Raw genomic sequence first — 25,174 nt, 5'->3', positions numbered from 1 at the left:
ATAAATATATGGTTTCCCAGCAACACATTACTATAATACCCTTCAGTGATGTAATCCAGCTGTAAAATATTTATCCAGGCAGTGTCGTGCCAGTAGGTGGCGTCGTCCTGGCCGAGCCCTTCATTGAGCCTCTCAGTGGGAAGTTGGGGAGAGTTGGGGGTGTTGGAGTCAGGGCGGGGCAGCTGGTGCCTCATGCAGGAGGACACCAGGCCTTCCTCGACACCAAGGTAACGTAACAGTTTGAAAAACCGCAGGTTTCTTTCGAGAAAAATGTACAATGATTTTAAAATTGTTTCAAATGTCAGGGAACTATGGGAAACGTGTTCACACCACGAGACGTAGTTAAATTAAAATATCTACAAAGCAGACATATTGCAAGCAGAATTTCGGAGGGGTTCTCAATCCCCCCCCATAATATGTACACACCTATATCTACTTTTGATAAATTGCCGTGTGGATAAACTGCATTTTACTTAAACATTTATATTATGTAAACCAAGCCGGCAGAACCTGCAAATCTCACAACAAAAATTGTATTAAAACAATCATTAGTGGGGTTTAGCATCATTATAAAAAACAAACTTAATATCTTTAAAATTATCTAAAAAATGTGTGTGTGTATATATATATATATATATATATATATATCTATATAAACTAGTGTAAAACAAAAATTATGTGCACCTGCAATTCATTCAAGAACCCCTAGAGGTCGCAGAACCTCCTGTAACGGACTGATACACAGGCTCTGATGTTAAATCCCCAATTATCAGCACAATGTATTTTACATCAAGTGCATTGCTGTAGGTAACCAGCAAAATAAATGATTGGCAAAAAAAAGACTGGAGATCTTTCTCGGTCAGGTGCTGTCGGCAAGGGTCCGAGTTGTGGAGCTCCTGAAGGGTCTGACGGAGGAGCGGGGGTCCAATTCCGGCCTGCAGCCCCGACAGGGCGGCGAGAGAGGGAGCGGGCATGGCCGGCGTCTCCAGGCGGCGGCCACAGAGCTCCAGCAGGCCTGGAGGAGGAGCCTGCACTGCCAGGTCCAGCTGCTGACCAGGCTGGGGGTCCCGCTGGACTGGGCGGACCACCTCCAGGAGGACGGGGGCTCCATGGGTGAGATGAGGATCGGAAGGATGGAAAAGCATTTTTATAATTCATATGGGAAACCTTAAACGGTTCTTCCGCTACCGTGGTCAACCCATCCTCCCAAAACACAGTGATGGATCCGTTGAAATCAAGCACCAAATCTAATCTTCAACAGGAAGTGGTTACTAACATTATGGTGAGCTACGGTTTCCTTGAACAATTGGCAAGAGATTTGCGCTCATAATCACATGCACTCTTTCTCCATCAGAGTGCTCAGCCTTTTGAACAACAATGCTTTCATCACAGTAGGCACGTCCCTAAGGGCACACACACCGTCAGTCCTGGTCCAACAATCATGACACAATCACAACACATAAAAGTAATAACAATCTATCATTACACATGTACCCTGGCTAACTAACACTAAGAACAGCATAACAATTAATATTACTCTAACTAAGAACACATAAAACAATCCCTTTCCCCGACAACCCCAAAACACACAATAACAAAGCATGCTGGGAAATCTCCGCCCCACCTCTATTCCCCAACACGCTACAATAAAACTTATTCTGTATAAATGTGTCAACAGTACATTTTGTTCTATTTTTCACTTGAGTTGTTTAAAAATTAAAACACAACATTTTCCCTCAGCTGTAAATAATTATCACAAAGCCGACAGACAAAACAAGAAGACAAAGCAGTATAAAAAAACGTAAAAAATGTATATATACTTTTTCAGATACAGCTTTGAGATTTCAGATATCTTACAATGATGGATGAGATGGAAGAGATGTGTACGGCGCAGACGACCTTGTTATGTTCCGATAAATATCAGGCGTGTTCTAGATTTGATGAAGCAGTAGAATGGGAGAGGCCTTTGCCCGTATTTTCGACTTTTAACTTGGGCACGCTTCGCATTTTCCCCTTCCCTCTTTGTCTCGGGGGGATTTTCAGCGCAGCTTGAATTCTCAGAGCATCAGGGAGCGAGATAATTATCATCTGTTTTCATAGAAAGGCGTAGCAGGAAATGTTTAGTCACCGACTCAATCCCTCCTCAAAGGTGCCCTTTCCAGTGAGACTTCAGAACCTGTTCAAATGAACGAACGGGCATCTCAGATGGACAATTCCAAGGTTTGATGGTCAAAGCCTTTTATCATCCGACATAGAGCCATGTGGTTATTCACTTCCATTATGTCCAAATGATGGTTATTAGTCATCAGTCATTGGGCCAGTTCATTCGATTGTATAATTAACTGGCCTCCGCCGCTGCGAGACTAGTCTACAGAGCGCATTACTTAGCCTACAATAAAACCACAGCAACGCCCTTATAATTCACTAAAGTTAACTTAACCCAACGCAAAAGACAAGTTTATTCAAACAGAATGTCCATTTCAGCTAACTTATAATTCAGAGTTTAGTAGGAAGTCACACAGAGCAGGAAGATAAAAAACAATAAAGTAAAATGTTATTTCCAATTAAGTTGTGGTGCAAGTAAAAACCAAAAGCGAGACCTGCCAAACATCTGTCCCAGTCCCGACTCTGCTTGGAGTTAGCTTTTTGATATTTTGTGCAAATTAGATGCACAGGTGTCAAACAACCCCAGGGCCACAATTATGGCTGCACGAACAAATAATAAAAAAAAAAAATCAAAACCCACATACTGCCATTTCATTTATAGTCATCTGCCACACTATCGATATTTTTATATGTCGGAATTTATCTGTCTCTGATAATTGCTTTTTATTTGTCTGTTTGTTTTAGTTTTCATATTGTCTTTGATATGGTTTGCAATGATGTCTTAAGGCAAATTGTCTCCTGCGCCGTTCATCGGCTCATTTCATCCCCACTAGGTTGTTGTTCTCTCCTCTCATTATTGTGTCTGATGTGCTTTCTCACATGCGCCTAATGCCTTTTCGAATCGTGAATCGGCTGCCTTTGGCACCGAAAGAAAACTAAACTAAAGTTAACGCGGCGCATAAACACGGGATCACGCCGCTTTCCTTGGTGCACCGTCGGACTCGAACGCTTTGAGAAGTTTGAGTGCCTCATTGCACCCCTTCACGTCTTGTAACCACTTGAACACACAATAATCTTCCTCCATCGCCCCAACAAGGTCAAATGCATCTCCCGGGCTCTGAAACATGTGTTCCCGCTCTGCTGGGGATGGACTACCCCGACCCCACGGGCTCTGGCCTCAGCGTGCCCGTCCTGGGCTCCCAGACCGACCCCGTCACCGGACTGAAGGTTCCGCTGGCGGGGACCATGGAGGACCCAGAGGGGAAAGGTAGGCGGGTGACAATAAGGTACAACACCAACTCGCAGTGAACCATTTATAAAAAAAAAAAAAAAAGGTTTTGTAAAACCCAGACGGCTTAATTTGAAAAGAGAGGAGGTATTTAAGAGTGGCGAGAGAGGAATGGGTTTAAAGTGGAAAAAATACATATTTGACAAGGCGGTTAGGAAAGCCAAAGAGCTGTATTCTGAGAAGCCGGAACAGCAGTTCTCAGCCAACGACTCTGCTTCAGTGTGGAAAGGCCTGAAGCAGATCACCGACTTCAAACCCCAACCTTCCCGCGCCCGATGACGCTCCACTTGCAGATGAACTGAATGAGTTTTACTGTGGACTGTGGACTTGAAAGCCAAAGGTGACATTTCGGACTTGACCCAACCCCACCTCACCTCACCGAGGGCTTCATCAGAGACTCTCCCGAAGCACCCAGCCAGAGCACACTCCTCCCCTCATCACACCTTCCCTCTGTATTCAGGAGAGAGACACTTGTGCGGACCTGTCTGCGGTGTTCACAGACATTTTTAACACCGCACCGGATGCAGGGTGTCTGCCTGCTTCAAAGCCATCATCGTCCCTGTCCCTAAAAAGCCAAGGATCACAGGTCTTAATGGGCGTTTGCGCACCGCGGGAACTTTTTCATAGTTTGAAGAACTTTTGAAAAAACCGTCCCGTTTTTTGAGTCCGCACTGCAGGAACTAGGAACGATCCCAGTTCTTAGAACTCCGTTTCGAGGAACTTTTTTAGCTCCCACTCCGGGGCAGGGACTAACCGGCACAAAGAGGAACCTTCAGTGACATAAGTGATCGGTAAAACGGTAACAACAACCAGCAACTTAAACCAAAAATAAGATGCTTCATTTAAAGTAAACATGTCTTTATTTACACACAATTTATTTTATCAAACAAAAAAAAACATAATACCGCAGACTCAGACCGACTCTCGATCATTTTATTTTACGGCGTTAATTGAATGAAACAAAAATCCCCGTGCAGTGTCCTGATGAAAGCCTGTGCCTTATGAAAGTCGGAACAAACGTTTAAATTACGTCTTGTAGATCTAATATGAGTGAAGATTCAGCAACTGGATCACTTATTTCTCGCCTCAAATTTGTTCAGAAACAGATTTTGGTGGAGTGATAAGGTGAAATAATTAAAGTTTACAGACTAATACAACACGGAGCTCGTGGTGAAGCCAAATCGGCTTCAGTCACTTCGGTGTCACTTCCCCTTTCCTACTGCCGCCACGAATGTAACCAGAACAAAGCCCTTGAGGGTATTTAGTTCTTGGGGGACCTCCACAGTTCCTAGTTCCCCTCAGGGAGTCCACAGAACTGATTGGTCCCAAAACACCTAATGACTACAGACCTGTCGCTCTGACCTCTGTGCTGATGAAGACTTTTGAACGCCTTGTGCGTCATCACCTCAAGTCCATCACCAACCCCCTCCTGGACCCACTGCAGTTCGTCTACAGAGCCAACAGGTCTGTAGACAACGCAGCCAACATGGCTCTCCACTTCATCCTCCATCACCTGGACTCTCCTGGCACCTAGGCAGGGTCTTCAGGACTTCAGCTACGCATTCAACACCATCAGCCCAAGCTCCTTCAGCTGAGCGTGCCCGACTCCCACCTGCAGATGGATCACTGACTTCTGAATGGACAGGAGTCAGCACGTGAAGCTGGGGAAGTGTGTCGGAGCATCAGCGCCGGCGCTCCCCCAAGGCTGCGTCCTCTCCTGGCCTGCTCTTCTCACTCTGCAGCAACGGCTGCACCACCCGACGCCAATCTGTCAAGCTCCTGAAGTTTGCAGACAAAACCACCCTCATCGCACTCATCTCTGAGGGTGACGAGTCTGTTCTACAGATGGGTAGTGGACCACCTGGCTCCCTGGTGCTGCCAGAACAATCTGGAGCCTAATGCTCTGGAGACAGTCGAGATGCAATGCAGCTCTTCATTCATTCTTTAATCATCAAGAACTGCAGCAATAACTCTGTCCTGTGGACGACCTGTAGGATGAAAAGAGCACAGGTTTTTGCTGTACAGAACCACCACCAATCCCCCTCTTTGGAGAACGATCTGACCCTGTTTTGGTCCATAAGCAACTTACCATCATTACTTCTCCAAGAGGGGGAGTTGTTAAGCATAACGCACTTTTCCCGCGATTTCGTCCCCAAACACAGAAATTACATAATGCAAAAATAGGTGTTGTGGGGATAAGTAGGGAATGAAAGAGGTGCCATTCTCCATATTACAAGTAAGTGTACCAACAAAATGATTTTTAAGCTGTTATTTTAAGGTAAAAAAGTTACATAATGTTGCTTTAAAAATCAGACCATTTCTGTTCTGCATTTTCTGGCCATTTGTATATACAGTATTTGACAGTTTTCAAGCCCTCCTGGTTCTCTGGAGTTTGGCTCTGATTGGCTGGATTCCTATTCTGTTGTCACGACAGAAGTCATTTGAACCTTGAATACGCCGTCGTTTTGCTGTTCCCAGGCCTGGTAGCGATCCGCTACGGCTCTCTGACGGTGGACCCTGTGACCAGGATGTTGGCCCCGGTGGTTGGCGCCAGGTTGGATGTGTCCAAAAAAAACATAATTCCTGTCACAGCTTCCTACTGGTTAACTGCCACTGACTGCACAGATAGCGTCCAGGTGGGGAAGGAAATAAGGGAAATATTTTCACTTTCCAATACTCCGTTCTGATGCAAATTGTGTTGTTGTTGCTTTCGGTTACCAGATGGAGACTCTGCAGAGGGAGGTTTGTCTCAGGAACAGCCACTGGCAGGGCCAGAGCCAGAAGGAGGACACGTTCCTCTCCGATCTGGACCTGGCCCTTCTCCGTTTCCTCAGTGTCGCTGCTCAAGCTGACTCGGATCAGGTTTGCTGGATCCAGGGGCTGTTTTCTTTAGAATAATTGTGTTAAACCCTGTTCTTGCTTTCCATCTTCCCACAAGATAACTGTATTTATGACTATATTTGTGTGTGTGTGTGTGTGTGTGTGTGTGTGTGTGTGTGTGTGTGTGTGTGTGTGTGTGTGTGTGTGTGTGTGTGTGTGTGTGTTGTGTGTGTGTGTGTTCCCTATAGCAGGTGCCGTGGTCAGAGTCAGGTCAGTCATTGAGGGAATTGGGGGTTGAGCTCCAGAGTTCCGCCGAGAGCGAAGCTCAGAGGAGAGCGGCACAGAGCTTCCACCTGTCCACACTGCTGCCTCCACATGTAACACACATCCTCACACAGGGTAACCTAGCTACCAACCTACCTAGAGTACCAGCCTACCGACCTACCTACAGTACCAACCTACCTACCTAACTACCTACCTACAAACCTACCTACAGTACCAACCTACCTACCTAACTACCTACCTACAAACCTACCTACAGTACCAACCTACCTACCTAACTACCTACCTACAAACCTACCTACAGTATCTACCTAACGACCTACCTACCTACCTACCTACATTACCTACCTACCTACCTAGAGTATCTACCCTCCTACCTACCTACATTACCTACCTACCGTCCTACCTACCTTACATTTCACTGCATATATGTATGAAAGTATGTATATGTAAGTGACGAATAAAAATCTTGAATCTTGAATCTTGAATCTACCTACCTACCTACAGTACCCTCCTACCTACAGTACCCTCCTACCTACAGTACCCTCCTATCTACAGTACCCTCCTATCTACAGTACCTACCTATCTACAGTACCTACCTACCTACATTACCTACCTACCTTCCCACCTACCTACCTACCTACCAACCTACCTACCTACCTACTTACCTACAGTTGCTACTACAGTTTACTTGTGTTGGCGTTCACTAGTAAGCATTTTCGCCCAAGTACTTGGTGCATAATGTCAGCTAGTTGTCATAAACAATATGTTATCCAATACAAATATCCAACATGTTAAATAAAATTAAACGTTTGGCTTAAATGCCATCTCGTTTGGTGAACAGAACAACTAGTAAGGTGAGCATGTTTGATATCAGGATGGAGTTGAACTACAAATAAGACAAAATGTTCAACATGTTATGAAGAACAGTCAACTAGTAGGAAAAATATAATTCAATATCAATGATTTGGAACAAATGCTCAAACGGCTTTTCAGACACTTTGACTTCCTCTCTTTTCATCTTTGCATCCCCCACCAATGCCCCTCAATTCTGCCAGGTCTTAATGTCCCACCCACTGCAGGTCTATGATATATTGAATTTATTTGTTTTTATTTATTATCTACAGGAGATCATGATGAATGGGAGCTGCAGTGCCTGTGGCAGTCTGAGTTGATGTCCGGCCTGGACAGCATAGAAGTGTGTATCGAGCGGCTGCAGCACGACCAGGAGAAATGGACGTCGCAAGAAGAGCTCCGGGCCTCGGTGGGATTACCGAGCATCATGATGAACAGTAACAGTTACAGGGGCAAGCCAGCGAGGTTTATTTACTCCACTGAAATCCTGCCTCTGCGTACTCTAGGACTTGCAGCTGAGACAGAGAGAGCTCTCGCAGCAGTTTTGTTCCAGGCAGGCAGAGCTGGAGACAGCTCTGACGAACCTGCGGTCCCTCCGTCTGCTCTCTCAGATTGGGGCCGACACCGCTCAGGTTAGAAACCCCATAAATCCACAAAATCAATAGAAAAGACACATCTAAATACATTAAAGTCAAAATTCGGTAAGATTATTTAGTCATTATTTTGTTGAAAAATCTCATAATTTATATATTTTTGTAGCTGGCACCTTATAAGAAATAGCCACTCAATGTATTTCCATTCATGCATGTGCTCCTCTTTATGCTGTTGCTATTGCTGATGGCGGGGTCCGTCTTTCCCAGGGAAAATGTAAAGATTGGGTGCACGCAAGAAGTTAAAGGCAGACTCCAGCCTTTCTTTTGTTGCTATAAGTTGTATCTCTCTCTCTCTCTCTCTCTCTCTCTCTCTCTCTCTCTCTCTCTCTCTCTCCCTCCCTCTCTGTCTCTCGCTCTCCCTCTATTTCCAGGCCGTACTGTCTGGTAAATTTTGGTACAAGGACTACGGCGTGTCCCAACACAATGGTCCGAGGAACGTGGGTTTGGTCCAACAAAAGGCGCTGCCTCTCCTGGAGCGACTGAGCCAGCTCCTGGAAGACAAGCAGCCTGCCAGCATCTCCCCCAGCACTTGCCATCACCAACTCTCTGGTTCTGGCCTATAATCCGGTTCTGGCTCCACAAGAGCAGGGGAAAACTAACTATTCGGTGCACATCCTAAAATGTCTAAAATGAGCAGTGAGCAGGAAACTATGAAGGTGGTGGTTTTTTGACTTATGGGGCTGTGGACTGAGGTATTTTGCAAAAGGAAAAAGTCAATTTATTACATTTACAGGGAAATATAACAGAAGGAACTTACCCATTGTAGATAAAGCATAGCAAATAAAAAAAATAAATACAGGATTTCTATTTATCACATTTGATATTGATTAAGTTTATTCAATTTGGTCCATGAATGGATGTGTTTGGATCACCTATGGTTTAAAAGGCAAAAATGTTTTTTTGTAGTCAGGGCTCCAGCAAAGCACATATGGGTGTTTGTGTCCAGCAGAAAAGATCACATACAATGCAAGACTGAAACATGTACGTGTTGCAGGATATTGCCGTTGGCATTGACTTCGGATGTTTTTCAGGTTTCCTAACCAAACAGACGTATGGGTTGGAGATGTGCTCCAGGGTGTGGACGGCCTCGGTGCCCGTGGCGAACGGTAACGTCGAGGTCATTTGCACCGTTTAGCCTCGATTCCATATGGTTCACGGCTGAAGGTCAAACTACCCGAGGAATGCTGGAGGCAACATTTACAATAAACTAGAGCTGTGTTTCATAGGTGGCTACCGGCAATCATCTCCGCTCATGTTAGAAGCCTATAGCTGGCTATTTATAGAAGCCTATAATTTGGCTGTTCAACTGCATTCGGATGGGGGCCAGATTTACTTGTTGCTCTTGTAAACTACAGTACTCCAATACTCCAGTTTTATGGGAATTTCACAGGAGCTAGGCTAGTTGATCCCTTCTGCAGCCATGCATTGCCGTAACACAGTTAGCAGGGCCGCCTGTACTGTATCTCTGTACAGGACCCGCTGGGATGAGAGTGGTATTGAAATTCTCGTCTGTATCTAAGTAAGATAGACAAAAAAACAAGTTTTCCCCCCAAAGATGGACTATCCCTTCAAAAATGAACTGACTCATACGGTTATTGGGGCTTACAGGTATCCCTGCAATCAATGTAAAAGGGCCAATCTGCATTAATACGTGGGCCACCTATTGGGGCATAGGGTGGCTCCCCATACTGTTCCCATGCCAGGTCTGCAGTGACCAAAATGATTTCTGACGGTGTGTTTGTTGTTCTCCAGGGATCTCCACCCAGTCGCTGAAGGAGCCATTCAAGGCCCAGTCCCGGGACTCGGCCCTGCAGGCCAGTCTGCAGCTCACAGACAACTACCCGGGGAGTTGTCCGGCGTCGTCCGGCGTCCCCTGCGGAGGTAGAACCCGACACAATGCGAGGTGTCAGGTTTCCTTCAGAGGAGCTGAACGGGGCCGTGTGTGCGGTGTTATTTTGGGAGGCTGTGCCGAACCAGGCCGACATGCAGTACATACATGGTTACAAGCCACTGTGCTTGTCAAGGGAAGAAGGATAAGCAACCCCCAACACACGCTCAGCACCCACGCACGCACGCACGCACGCACGCACACACAGGATCTCAATGCATATTCAATATATCGTATATAATATTTAATATTGTATTAAAAAAATAAAATATATATATACAAATGAAAGGATTTTATTTATGTTAGGATGCAACAGCATTTTGAGGCTTTGACAAAAATCTGCTTTTCTGCAGTGCCTTACACCAGACAGGCTGCTTTTAAATATGTTGAACAGGATGACGTGCGTTGGGTTATTTTCAGTGAGACCTATAAACAAGCCACTGCGCTTATCAACACCACTCCAAAGTGCAACAGAGTTGCTTTGTGTGTAATCTGAAGGTTTACTTTCATGTATTCACAATTAATATACTGAAGTTATGTTCCATTGAAACCATTTAGGTTGTACTTATTGTGTTTTGTGCGTGTATTTTTGGCTTCTTTTGACACAGTTTCAACAAGTATACTAATGTACAGCTTAAATTCATGTTCATGTTTCAATATACTTTTATGAGTGTGGTTGCAGCATATTGATGACTAGTATACTAAAACTGTACTTTGAATTAGTAAATGGCGTAAAAAACAAGTACAAAAGAAGTACCAAAACGGTACTAGAAATGGCTAGAAATACACTTTTAACATACTGTAGACTAAAATTAGAATTTTAGTATGGAAAAATACATTCTCTGTCACTTGGATCAGAATACGAAACGCATCCATTCTCAATGCTGCAAAAATATGATGAATATCGAAATATTCTCCTTTTACTATTAAAACAAAGTGATCATTTATGATAATTAGACATTTATCTGTATAATATTCCTTTCTGTTTTTGTTTTTTTTGAGAGCACCAACTGCAGAGGGCGTGTGTTCAGCCTGCTCTCACCTGTGTCCCTACGATATCAGGTAAACGACAGAGGAGACACTTCTGTTAACATGTCCAAGGAAAGTCACGTCACGACGAGCCTCTGTCGCTTTCTGCTCTGCTCTTCACCCACGGTGTTGCTGCGGGCCCAGAGCAAGAGTGGGCCAAGCTGCTGGAGCTCTCCCCTCTCTTCCAGCTCCTGAGGAAGGTGGAGCTGCAGCTGAAGGAGCGCGCCATGGGGACGGGGCTTCTCAGGGAGGAGCTCTCTGCTAAATTCAGTGGTGAGATTATTGACCTTGAGTTCCAGACATGAAGGTCAGGGCGTTAGTTAATGCAAATTTTTTATAAAACATCAGGTTAAATCAAAACATATCTATCTTTTATTGGTTGAATTTAGTATTATTCATATTATTATTGTTTTTTTTAATTATTGTTTTTATTTCCCTCTTTCCCTTTATTGCCCTCTGTTTTTATCTCCATTTAATATGCAACAAATTAAATAGCATTTTGTTAGGATGAAAGGAGAAGTAAAGGGACAATAGGGTTTGAGGGGACATACATTTGCTATTACGCAATGCCTCTCTTTATTTTCCATGCTCATTATGCGACGCCCTGATGAACTCCAGATGCAAGTTTTTTTTTTTTTCTTAACCTTGACCATATGTGCATATTTAGTTTGGTTGGCATTAGTTTAGTTGGTCGTTCTGTTGTTTTTCCCGTGCACCGGCGTTGAGGTGCACTTACTCGAGAAGAAAAACAACAACAAAACAAAAACTGCCAGAAAAAAAAGGTTAATTCCATCTTGTACGTTCTCGTTTGAATCTTAACTTGAGTGGACATGCACATTGTTTCTGTTATCGCCTTTTCAAAATATCATTTGTCTATTTGAACGCACCATTTGAACAAGACATTATTACAGATTGATCTACAGTATATGCTCATAAATAAAGCTCAGCTAGGATAAGATAAGGCACGATAAAGTTGATCTATCCCAGCGGTGGAAAGTCAGGACGTACGAGAGTCACAGTGCTGCCAAGGTTCAGGCAAACTATAAACAGAAACAAATGTAGTGCGTGTAATTATCTCTGTGTGTGCGATCATCTTGTCTGTATCGTTCACAGAATTACGGAAAATTTGCTTTCAAATGTAATTAAATTAACGTCCATTGTGTTTCTAATCAAACAGTGTTATTTCGAATCTGCAATTACCTTTTATTTCCTGTGTTTTAGACTCATGTTGGCCATGACTCTAACGGAGGAGTAAGCTGCGTCTTTCTGTGTTTGTGCTTTTTTTGTTTACATGGTTTTTTTTTAAATAAAGGAAACAGTTTTGTGGACGTCCTGGACGCTCAGTGGGAGTGCGAAGGGGAGCTGGTCCTCCTGGACCCGGCGGTCCTCAGCGCCAGGGAGTTCCTGGTTTACCAGCACGGCCTGTTCCTCTCAGAGACGCTGCACGAGCTGGGGCTGGTCAGAGTCGCACTATCCCGATTTAAGACAGACCATAATAGTCTGCGGACGGTTATGACATGTTGTTAGACAGCTAGTAAGTATTATCTATCAATCTGTTTTCTGTGAAGGATGGAGAACAAGGGGAACAAGGTTGCAGAAAAGTTTTTTACACCTTTCCCTAGATAGATAGATAGATAGATGGATAGATAGATAGATGGATAGATGGATAGATAGATAGATGGATAGATGGATAGATGATAGATAGATAGATATGATAGATGGATGGATGATAGAAACACTGTAAATCATAACAAGAAAGATTATTCTAAAATAAACAAGAAAGATGTGACAATATGCAACAAACCTAAAGTTCGAACTGTGAATAAAACAAATGAAGCTTAAAATACACATGAACACGTCGTGCAGCAGGAACTAGACGGACGTTGTTGACTGGTGTCCGCGTGGCGTCCTGTCTTCTCTAACGTCTTCCAGACGGCGGCCGTTTCCCTCCGGATCGCCGCCGGTCTCCCGCGCAACAACTACATCAACAACGCTTTCAGGAACTCCTTCTTCTACCAGGTGGAGTGTGTGCTCGTACGTGAACGGGCGGAGCAAACAAAGGGGATTCTTTTGTGCTGCGCCCCGTTCGTGTAAAAACATCCTCCAGCGTCGGAGGCTCCTCGCGGCTCAGGCATTTTTACAAGCTGCACCATCGCAGCCTGGAGGCATTCACATTTTTTCCCTCTTTTTTCGGATCCCTTTTCGGTCAAGTGATTTTCTCTGAAGGTCATCCGGCTTTTACAAAGGCACATTCAGGATGGGCGGAGAACTGAAAACACTGCAAAATGGAAAAAAAAAAACCCTGCTGTATCACAGGCGCTTGTTTGTGTGGAAACCGCTTCTTCTTTTTTTCTTTTTAAACAATTTCACAGGGGCCGTTTTCAAGTTTCCATAGTGTGAATGCAAAGTTATAACGTGATAAGAAAGATGAGACCTTGAGATTAAGTGGGGAAAAAAAAATATGACTCCAAATCTCACGTTGGGTTATGTGTATATGAGTTTGTCGGCTCCCGAGGGCCCGATGCTGCCGTATTTGCTGAGGGCGACGATGAACGCCTCAGAATAAATCGATGACGTTTCTTTACAATGTCGCTCGGCTATTGGTTGTCGATTTTTTCCATTTCCTAGGAGGCGGAGGACGCGTTGTGTGTGCGTCGCCAGAGGCTCCAGTCCGTGGGAGGCTTCTCTCTGCTGCTGCTCCACTGCCTGTCGCACATTTCTCTCGGAGAAATCGGCCCCGACTCCAGCCCGGCCTTCCAGAGGCTTTTCTTCAAGGTGCAGATATAGCACAGATGTAATATCCTTTGTAATAACATCTTTTCTTTTTATCCGTTCCTATGAAGACCCTCTCCACCCGTATTTCAACTCTCTTTGAGTATTTATATTTTTTAACAAGGTCTTTCCCCCCGCCAAAATATGTCCAGTTGACGACAGTAAACGGCTTCAATGGCTGACCGGCATCTCTCTACGCCTCATGGTAAGCGCGCTGTCAGGTCAAGCTTTACCAGCGTCCACGGCAGTTGTCGAAACAGCCAGCCAGAAGCGGGGCCCCCCCCGGGGCCCGAGGCCGGTCATCCAGTCAGGAAATTGTCGTGGAAAATCGAATATGTTGAGACCATACGCTGCCAGAAACGCCTCGAACACCCCCGGGATAGGAGCGTGAAACACATTCTCCCTTATTGAGTGAAGGCGTCTGACGCACTCGGGAGCACACCAGAGGAGGTCTGGCATTTTCTGTGTCCGCAGTCCGCAGGCTTTTTTCAAAGAGTCGTATTGATAATGTGCACACTGTTTAGGAGAGCGGGTTTGCCTCGCGGACAGGATGCGTGACTTCCGGGGTCAGTCCGCCGATTAGGGAACCGTCCGGAACGTCCTGAGCAATCGGCAGCGGCCCCTCCGGTCCTCTGACCCGGAATTCACGTCCCCGGACCGCTCATCACAAAAACACGCCGCGCATGGTGACAAGGCGTGGCGCCGCCGCACGCCTTGCACTCGGAGACAGGCGGACGAGGCGGCTGTGCAAGTTTTGGTTGTAGAGTCGTAGTCAGTCGTAGTCAGGGGCGCTCAGGGCAGCTCAGAAAGGCAAGGGAAATGGCTTGTCTCGTTCTGTTGAACAGAATTCAAGTGTCAAACCAAGCCATTTAACCACAAAGGATCCTGTGTGTGTGTGTGTGTGTGTGTGTGTGTGTGTGTGTGTGTGTGTGTATGTGTTCGGTGTGTGCGTGTGTGCGTGCGTGCGTGTGTGTGTGTGTGTTTGTGTGTGTCTGTGTGTGTGTTTATCCATCATTCAAGTGGAAAATGATAAGACTGCAGACAAAACCTAATGACTATCAAACATTTGACAAGAGGAGGCTGTTTCCTGTTGCGTCATCTTTGTTGCCGGGGCAACAGCCCCACTTGGCCTTGTGGGGTGATCCAGATATGTTGACAGACGTCCGGTTCTCATAACCAGAAAGGCCGATCTTTTTGCAAAAGCCATATACTTTTACGTCCTGGAAGTTATCAAACTTGAATGCTGTTGATAACACAGTCTTTAGGTAAATTGTGGAGAGAAATTCCCGACTCAGCATTGTAAAACGGGATGATCGCCATATCTGGCCCGCTGTGTTTTGATTTTCACAATTAATTCTCAACTGTCCCTCCAATGTTTTGGCTGAAGGTTTCGTGCTCCTGTAATTTGCACATATTTGCATAACGGGCCCGCGCCTGGTTTCCGACCTGACGAGCCAAGTCCCAGCGCTTGCGCTGTGGTTTTTTGACGCCGGCGGTGACCCGGCCCCGACTCGAAACTCATCCCCGTCTGATCTCGTCTCTCTCGTCTCGTTTTCCAGTCCCTCCAGGCCGCCCTCGGGGAGCTGTTCCAGGCCAGACTAGGTGCGCCGTCCTCGGCCCCCGCGGCCGAGCCGGGTGCGGGGGCTCCGAACCGGGGCGGACCTCAAGGGCACTCACACGAGGCTTTGCCGGGATTTCACGTCTCCGTCCTGCTGGACAAGCTTCACAGACCCAGCGGGGGAGTGCTCTCTCGAGACGTGAGGACTCCAGCCTGGTGCTCGACGTGTATAGTTTCATAATATTCTTTTGCTTTATTTATTTGGTGTACAGTGTGGAAGTGCTATCCTGCTTTGTGATTGGTTAACTCCAACAAACTACCATAGAAATGTTTTTGTGTATGCTGTGTGTATTGATGTGTTTGCGTTGGCGTGTGCGTGTGGGTGTGTGTGTGTGTATGCGTGTGTGTGTGCGCGTGTGTGTGCGTGCGTGTGTGTGTGCCCATTAAAAGCAGGCCGTGGCCGGGCTCCAGAAGAGGCACAGTGAGACATCCCTGTTCACCCGTGTAGAGGAGCTGCTGAGGGAGAAGAGCGGTTCAGAGCCGGAGACACAGAGCTGATGTGGTACAGGCGTGTCATCGTCAACATACTGCATTTTACAAAGGGGAGTCATTTTAGCGGGAATGGATCTTGCAAAGTTTTTTGTAACATTGGTTTATCGAAATAGCCCTTTTACAGCACAGAATTGCAAATCTAAAATATAAGGTCATAACATCGCAATTATGGCTATAAAGTTAATAGAATGAATAGAAATGATTGCTTTAATATTCCTTTTCTTCAGTGTTTATCATGCCATGACGTGCCTTTAACAAAGCCGACATTTCGCCTCAGAGGGAGCAACCTCCCTTGAAACAAGGTGTAATGTGATACAAACACGTCAAGTCTTTTTTTTTTTTTTTCTCTCTCTCTCTCGGAAAGTAGCTTCCAGCATGTAGGCCTAATTATGAGGCGCTATACGGTCCCAGAATTTAATTGAATTAATGTGGGGGAAAAAAGATCCAGTTACAGCACCGACTGGCTTGAACAATTTCCCAATTGTCTGCTCTTCCTATCGGCCCGTGATGCTCAGGGCACTGGCAGAATAGATTATGAAGCCATTGTGCATCCCCAAAAACGTTGGAGACAGGGGAGTGGGATACAGAAATAGTTCCAGGAGTAATGTACCTGATAAGAGGAGAGGGCAAGAGTTTCCATTTGAGGCTGTTCGTGGTAAAGGCTGAGCCCGTTAAAGGTTCTCGTCATATACATTTGGATTCTCCTTATTTTGTTTATTTAAATCATATTATTGGTATAAAATCATGCATCTGTATATGAGGACGAAGTTTCTTTCATTTCCCACGTTTCTGGACTAATGTGAAGAAAAGACCATTGGTTTCGATGGTTTAGTATTTATTGATTGTAAAATAAAAAAGTTAAGAATAAAGACAGAAAAACATGATTTAAATTCAGCCACATTTTTTCCTTTTTCTCAACGAAAGATGTGAAAGAAAAATACACATGTCCTTGACAGCCATTGGCGCGAGCACTGTGTTCCCGCTGCGATGTTTACTAGGCTTTGGTGGGACATCCACTGCTGTTTTTCATTATGGGTCACTTGAGCGTGCGGAGAAAGGGAGGGGCCCTTTGTTGAAAGGGATGAGGAAAAAAGTGTTGGAAAAAAAAAAGTCGCCTCTCGCGTGGAAGAGGTTCACCCATTTATCCAACGGTGACCTTGAGGGCGATGAAAACGATTAAGAGAATTATTCCGCAGACCAGAGCGATGATGTTCAGGGTCTTGGCCGTTTTTGATGCCTCCTCAGCTACAGCTGCTTGGCCCAGGGCATTGCCGTTCTTTGCCTAATCCACAATCCCCCCCCCAGAAAAAACAGCCCAAAAACAAACAGGAATCACATTAAAGCAAAATTTAAAAATAAAGACAAAAATATTTTATTCCGAGCGCTTTGACTTTGACACGATCTCTTACACAAGCAACAAATGACACCCAATCACCCCAAAAAATAAAGTGACCTACCCTGCAGGAGCAGACCAGAGCGGCGATGCCCAGGAGCGGGCAGCAGCAGATTGTGTTGAAGATGGACCACCCCAGGTAGGACGGGACCTCGGTGCGCATCTGGCCCGTTTCCATGTTGCTGCTGCTCGTCTCGGTTTGGTAGGAAAACAACGTCTGGTATCCAGCGACTGGAGGGGGTTGGGGCCCCACAACTGCTACGTGGTGGGTGTGGTCTCATCTGTGGAAGGAGGTTTTCAAATTTGTGAGTTATGTGTCTATCATGAAGAAAGTGGGTAGGAAGAGGCAAAATGAACCATTTGGGACTGAAACTACCAAAGGAGGATCTGATCTCATCTAAATTAATGATTTCCTCAAAAGAACCAAAAATAAACATAAAAAAACAAAAACAAAAAAGAACAAAACTACACACTACATGACATGCATTTCGGTTCATGTGGATTTATGTAGAAATGTGTTGTGAGCAAACAAATTATATAAGATGAAGGAAATAATGGGTGAATGATCTGGAAAAACATTGATTTATTGATTGGCTGTCAACTGCTTCTGTTCGGAATGTCTCTGCAAGTCTTGCGTGGGAGTTCATTTTTCAAAACAACTGAAAGGAAAGGAAGTGGTTATTACATTTTGTTTAATTTTTTCAAAAGCCAAAACCCATTGGCATCTGTAGCAAAAACAAAAAGGTAGAAAACCGCCAAAGCAAATGTTAAACAAGTGTCAAAGGTCTCTCTCTCTCGCTCTCTCTCTCTCTCTCTCTCTCTCTCGCTTGCTCTCTCTCTCTCCGCACACCTCTCTCTCCTCTCTCACTCCTTCTCTCTCAATTCAATTTAATTCAGTCCAATTCAATTTAATTCTATTCAATTCAGCTTTATTGGCAGTGACAGTTATTACAACAGTATTGCCAAAGCTAGAAGGCAGGTGGCACTCAACAGGAACAACAACATTAGAGACAATAACAACAGATTAACCCCATAATAATGATAATAACAGTAATAAAATTGACAGCCAGTATCATTTAACCCCACAATAACAACAATATAAATAATTAAAATAACAGTAAAAATAAAGTAAATAATAAATAAAAAGTACCAGTATGTACAGGACAGGTCACAGCTCATTTTATGAGTGTGTGTCCCTCCCCGAGGAGCACGGCCATCTTTTCCTCATCAGGCAGTGTGGGCCGTGACGCTCATACTGAGCTGAATTGATCAAATAATGTTGTCTGATGTGCTTGTGTTGTTGACAGCGCAGTAGAAAGTGCATCTGTGTCTCTACCTCACCTGTCTTACACCGACCACACCTGTCTTACACCAACCACACCTGTCTTACACTGACCGCCGCTGTCTTACACTGACCACACCTGTCTTACACCAACCACACCTGTCTTACAATGACCTCACCTGTCTTACACCGACCACACCTGTCTTACAATGACCACACCTGTCTTACACTGACCTCCCCTGTCTTACACCGACCACACCTGTCTTACACTGACCACATAATCTTTGCTCTTTAGGCAGCCAAGATGTTTTGTGTCTTTCTGCCTTTTTTCTGGACTGTGGTCACGGAGCCTGTACTTGGTCAGGATCTGTCTCTGCTTCATATCTCTGACACTAAAGAGATATTCTGCCAATTCATATTCTCTTTTTAGGATCAGATAGCAATGAAGTTTGTTTTATGTTTTGGTTTGATGGTTCCAATGTTCCAGATCAAAGCAGTGCTGCTCTGAGATGGAGCCATGTTGGTGTTGGTTGCTCAGTAAGTCTCATGACCAGCTGACTGAGGGGATTCTTTTTGTATCTTGGGGACTTGACTTAAGATGCATCCAAAATTTGATTGTGCTTTTCTGAATGTTTATTATTAACGGATATTGACCTAATTCTGCCCTGCATGCATGGGTGGGTGTTTTTCTTTGTATGTTCAATATACTTCTGCAGAATTGGGCATGCAGGGTCTCTGTAGGGTCTCTTGTCCCATCTAGTGTCGTCGTGCTGACTGAGTGGACCCCACACTTCACTTCCATAGGGCTATTGGTACCATTATATTATCAAATAATTTGGTCCAGATTCTGATTGGTTTGTCTATTTGGTGAAAAATGTTCTAATTGCGTAAAAGGCTCTACAGACCTGCTCTTTTAGTGCATTCACTGCCAGACCAAAGTTTCCAGAGGCGCTGATTTTGAGCCCCAGGTCGTTATAGGACAGGGCGTGGTCTCGTGCTGTGTTTCCTCGGGTGAACTTGTGTCTGTTTTCCTGAGATCTGGGCTTTTTCTTGAAGATCATCATTTTGGATCTTAATTTATCACATTTATTACTGCCAGGGGCCCAGTCGTGACAGTATTGCTCCAGCAGATCCGGATGCTGCTGTAGACCCAGCTCTGTGGGTGACAGCGGCACCAGGTCGTCTGCATAGAGCAAGAATTTCACTTCCTTGTTGTTTAGGGCGAGCCCAGGGGCTGCAGATTGTTCCAACAACACGGCCAGCTCATCCATGTAGATATTAAAGAGCGTTGGAGATAAGTTGCATCCCTGGCGAACACCTTGCCTTTGAGTAAGGAAGTCTGTTCTTTTTTTGCCAATTTTTTATTACGCACTTATTTTTTACATAGATTGATTTGATTATGTCATAAACTGTACCCACTATACTGCTTTGAAGATTTTATAGTATAAGCCCTCTCGCCAGATTGAATCAAATGCTTTCTTAAATTCACTAAAGCATGCAAAAAATCAAATTACGTTTTGTATGTGTGGGTGTAGACATGATCGGTCGTGTTAATTTGGTAGGAAGCCAATTTGTCCTTTACTCGAGACACTGTGTTCCATAAGGAGGGCCAGCGTTCGGGCATTGATAATGCTGCGAGAAAACCTTCCCCAGATCACTGCTCACACAGATGCCTCGCTAGTTGTTAGGGTCCAGTTTGTCTCCACTCTTGTGCATCGGGGAAATAAGCCCTCGACGCTTCCCGCAGCTCAGGGACCGCATGACTTTCCTGATTTTAGCTTTTTAACGTTGTTTTCTAATTCTTTTATTGTCATTTAGTAATCAAGTGGGTTCTGATTGTTCTTGGCGGTTGTTTCAAGTATTCTTGATTTCTCTTGTATTTGTTTCTGATTGGAGGTCAGACTGTTCGGTGATATTTCTTCATACAGCTTTTCAAAATGTTTTTTACAAATATAACCTTTTTGTATCGCTAAATGTTTATTTTCTTCGTTGTTTAGGTAGTTCCATCTTTCCAAGAATTGGTTTCGGGTCAATGGAGTCTTCAGCTTCTTTTATTTTTTGATTGTAATGTCTTCTTTTTTTTTTTGCTTTAGGGTCTGTTTGTATTCTCCCAGAGTTTCAGCATGATCTTACGCAGGTCTGTGTTTTGTGCTTGATGGTAATTTGCTTGGACAGTTTTCTTAATTTTTCTTCTGACATTTTTACTCTCTTCATCAAACCATTCTTCCTTTTGGGGTTGGTTTTTATGGCAGAACTATTTTTTTGTAAGAATTGCTTTATTGGCTGATTTGTAAAAAATAGTATTAATTTGTGTTATGGTCTTATTTATCCCAGATTGATTTGTTTGAAATTAGACTGATGGTGCTGTCGGTCATTTCAGGAGTAGTGATGATACTTTCAAAGGTGACGTCACTGTCAGAAGCCCATCTGTATGATGGGTGTACTTTAAACATTTCGCAGGCCTCAGATTCTCATTTTGCTTGTTGTCCAATGGTTTTCAGATAGACATTTATCTGACAGTGGTCTGATAGTGGTGTCTGTGGTCTGACAGTGAACACCCTAGTCCCAAAAGCTGAACCCTATGTGTACCTCCCTAGAGAGTCCCCTGTGATCCTGCCGTTAAGGACGTACAGGCTTAAGGAGCGACAGAGATGCACTAACTCTTTGCCTGTTTTGTTGACCACACGGTCAGGGTGGTTTCTCTTAGGAGCGGTGGGGTTGATACAGTGAAGGGTGTCGGAAGATGTGACCGTTTCCGGTAGCATCCACTATCTCTCTTGCTCCCCCCTCCTCTCTCTTCTCTCTCTCTCTCTCTCTCTCTCTCTCTCTCTCTCTCTCTCTCTCTCTCTCTCTCTCTCCCTGTGTGCATGCTGTGAATAGGGTGTGTCAGAACTGTTTTACCCCCCAAAAACTGTTTTTGTTGTCTGTGTGTATTATATGTAGTATACAGTTATATGGTTCCACAGTATGTGTATAGTATAGAGTTATATGGTTCTATAGTATGTATATAGTATACAGCTATATGGTTCTATAGTATGTATATACTACAGTTATATAGTATGCATATAGTATACAGTTTATTTCTAGTTGTTTGTTTTATTTGTTTGTAGTTTAGTATTTTTTGTCGGGCGGTGGAGGGGGTGGCGTCTCAGCAGGCGGCCTACCTCTCTATGCGCCACGGTGTGCGAGTCCAACCAGGTTGGTCGGTCACGATGGAGGAGGTTCTCCTGGCCGCGGGGGCGGAGGTTCTCCTGGCCGCGGGGGAGGGTTTTCCTGGCCGCGGGGGAGGGTTTTCCTGGCCGCGGGGGAGGAGGTTCTCCTGGCCGCAGGGGAGGGTTCTCCTGGCCGCGGGGGAGGGTTTTCCTGGCCGCGAGGGAGGGTTTTCCTGGCCGCGGGGGAGGAGGTTCTCCTGGCCGCAGGGGAGGGTTCTCCTGGCCGCGGGGGAGGGTTCTCCTGGCCGCGGGGGAGGGTTTTCCTGGCCGCGGGGGAGGAGGTTCTCCTGGCCGCGGGGGAGGGTTTTCCTGGCCGCGGGGGAGGGTTCTCCTGGCCGCGGGGGAGGGTTTTCCTGGCCGCGGGGGAGGAGGTTCTCCTGGCCGCGGGGGAGGGTTTTCCTGGCCGCAGGGGAGGAGGTTCTCCTGGCCGTCGGGGGGTTTCTCTTGGCTGTGGGGACGGACACAGCAACCTGTCATTGACTGCGAGAAGAACGATTCGTAACTCAGTTGATCGAGAACAGTGTCTTTATAAAGGATGTTTATTTGCCCGTATCCCCCCCGGCCGTGCCCTACACCCGGGTCACTATCTCGGGTGTCCCCCCGTGCATCCCCGACGAGTCGCCGGAGCGAGATCTGCCCAGAGGTGCTGGGCCGCAGGGACCTCAAGATGAAGCACATCCAGTCTCTCAGGAGACAAGTGTAGTTTCTGGATGATTTCCATGTGTTTATGAAGAAGGAGTCTCCGCTGACGCTGACTTGATTAAAATAATAGTTTTATTACACAAATCAGCATCCATCCGGACTTGCCATGGACCGCCCAGGAGAGAAGAAAGCCGGAAGTATTCCCTGCTGAGCGTTGCTCGGCACTCGCTTTAATAGCTGTACAGAGATAACATACCACATCTGGTTCCAATCCATAGGTGTCAGCTCAGCCTCTGTCTTGCCATAAATCTAAACATTTTTGCTTCTCTCCTCGCTGGGCCTCCAATGTACACACTCTAAAGTTGACTTTCTCCGTGTAACTTTCGAAGTAACATACGTTAATATTATTACCGCACTATATCTTATTTTTGGGAGCTCAGTGACCTATTCACCTGAAACCTTCCAGACACCTCACAAGTGTTTATGTTTCTAACTCCAAGAATCACCGGAGGTGTCTTTTAGGGTTGAACATGTCGGGGGTTATAATTTGTTGTATGTCAATTGCGGTTGCATGGGTCGCAAGAGCAAGCTTGTCCGCACCGGTTGCCGAAGCCAAGACTCCGCTGCGGACAGAGAGGAATGGTGACACTAGCGACGGTGGAAGTTGCAGACAACCAAAATCTCAGCCCGAAGTGATCCCAAGTGACAAACACGATGATCATAATAAAACAAGTGAAAATGAGGCTTGTCCGAGTGGTGTGAGTGCGGAGAACCGGGCCGGAGCTCCTTATCAGCGAGGCAGGGCGGAGACAGAACCCAACACAGAGCAACAGGCGGGCGGCCAGGAGGCGGTGAGTACACCGCTGGTTCCCCAGGTCACTGAACATGACCATCACATGGAATTTGATTCTGACTCAGATGACTTATCAATAACAGACTCGCAACCTGTAAGTGGAGATCTGTCCAGGCTGGGGGAAGTCAACAACTTTCTTGGTGAAACTTTTGGAAAATCTGTTAAAGTTTGTGACTATTTTCCAGATACTGAACATTTTTAACAAATTTGTTAAAGCTTTGCAAAAAGAAGTAAGCTGTGATTTGCTGGATGAAAATAAAAGGCATTGCTTAAGAAAACATGGCATGATTGATTGTTTTGTTATGGGGGGGGGGGGCAATGACCTTGGACGGGACCAGTGAATAGCCACATCTGCGGTCATCCATTTTTTCAAATCTAAATGAATATCTCACCCAGATGTTATCGATGCATGTAGGGTAAAACATTCCACACCAGACAATACACATGGATCAAGGTTTTTACAGGCAGGGTCGGTGCAGCCAGATTAGACAGATTTTACATTTCACATGCTCCAGAGTACTCAAGAGCTGTATTCACTCGGAGGAATTTTCAGACCGTCATCTGGTCATCATTGATTTACATCTCTCACCGAGCACGAAGTCCAGCTCACACTGGCACATTAAGACAAAGCTGCTACAGGACAAGGTATTCTGTGATTTGATCATTTTAATTGGTTCTGGCAGGCTTGGGAAGGGAGGAAGGAGGATTTTTATTTCCTTAAGTCAATGGTGGGAGCAGGTGGTCAAGTTCGTCTCTTCTGCCCGCAGCACCCTGCTGCGGGAAACCATTCACGCTCTAGAGCAGGAAGTTACGGACATCGAGAGAAAAATAACTTTAAATCGAGACTCTGACAACATAAAACCGAAGGGGAAAAGACAGGCGTTACGTTGATTTTTAAATGAGAGGGTAAAGGGGGCAATGGTGAGGGCAGGAATTTTAAGCATTAAACATATTTGCATATATAACATATTTGCGCCTAGCTCCTACTTCTTTAATCTGGAGAGGACCGTGTCTGAGAGGAAGCAGATGACCTGTCCTCACCTGCCAGATGGGACTAAAACGATCAACCCAGCTCAGATGAAGACGCAGTCAATTTCTACACGAGTGCGATGAGGAATGTGTTGCACAACTGCTTCAGGGCCTGCCTCAACTGACCCCGGAAGAGGGTCTGGCCATTGATGCTCTCATCAACATGGAGGAGCTGACAGCTGCAGTGATGCAGCTAAAACCAGGGAAATCACCAGGCATAGACGGATTACCTATAGACTTTTAAAAACATTTCTGGAGCTGTTTGGGATCGGACCTGTTGGATGTGCTGCTGGAGTGTTGGGAGATGGGTTCACTGCCAACATCCTGTTGGCATGCAGCTCTCTCTCTTCTGCCAAAGAAGGGAGATTTGGTGCTCCTTAAGAACTGGAAAGCATTGGCCCTGCTGTGTGCAGACTATAAGTTGCTGTCTAAACTACTGGCCAACAGACTTAAAGACTACTTGGGGATTGTAATTAACAAGGACCAATCGTACTGCATCCCAGATAGAAAAATTATGGACAATTCATTTTTAATTAGAGATTTAATAGAAGAAGTAATGAATAAAAAAATGATGTTGGTGATTTATCCTTGGATCAAGAAAAGACTTTTGATCGTGTTGAACACAGTTTCTTGTTTTCCACCTTAAGGGCTTTCGCATTTGGAGAGGGTTTCTTGTCTTGGGTAGGGTTACTGTACAATGGGACATCATGCATGGTAAAGGTGGGAGGAGGGTTGAGCTGCCCAATTCCTGTCAAAATAGGAATAAGGCAGGGCTGCCCGATATCAGGACAACTTTACTCCTTGGCAATCAAACCCTTTTTAAATAGACTGAAGAACAAGATGTTGTGAGTCTCCCTACCTGGATTAATACAGAGCCCATATTTGGTTGTGTCAGCATACGCTGATGATGTGAATTTTAATCAAAAAGGAAAACAATATAATTGTGCTAAATGAATGCAT

This window comes from Zeus faber (genome assembly GCF_960531495.2).
Source record: "Zeus faber genome assembly, chromosome: 9".
NCBI classification, from domain to species: Eukaryota; Metazoa; Chordata; class Actinopteri; order Zeiformes; family Zeidae; genus Zeus; species Zeus faber.
This window is presented reverse-complemented; position numbering follows the sequence as displayed.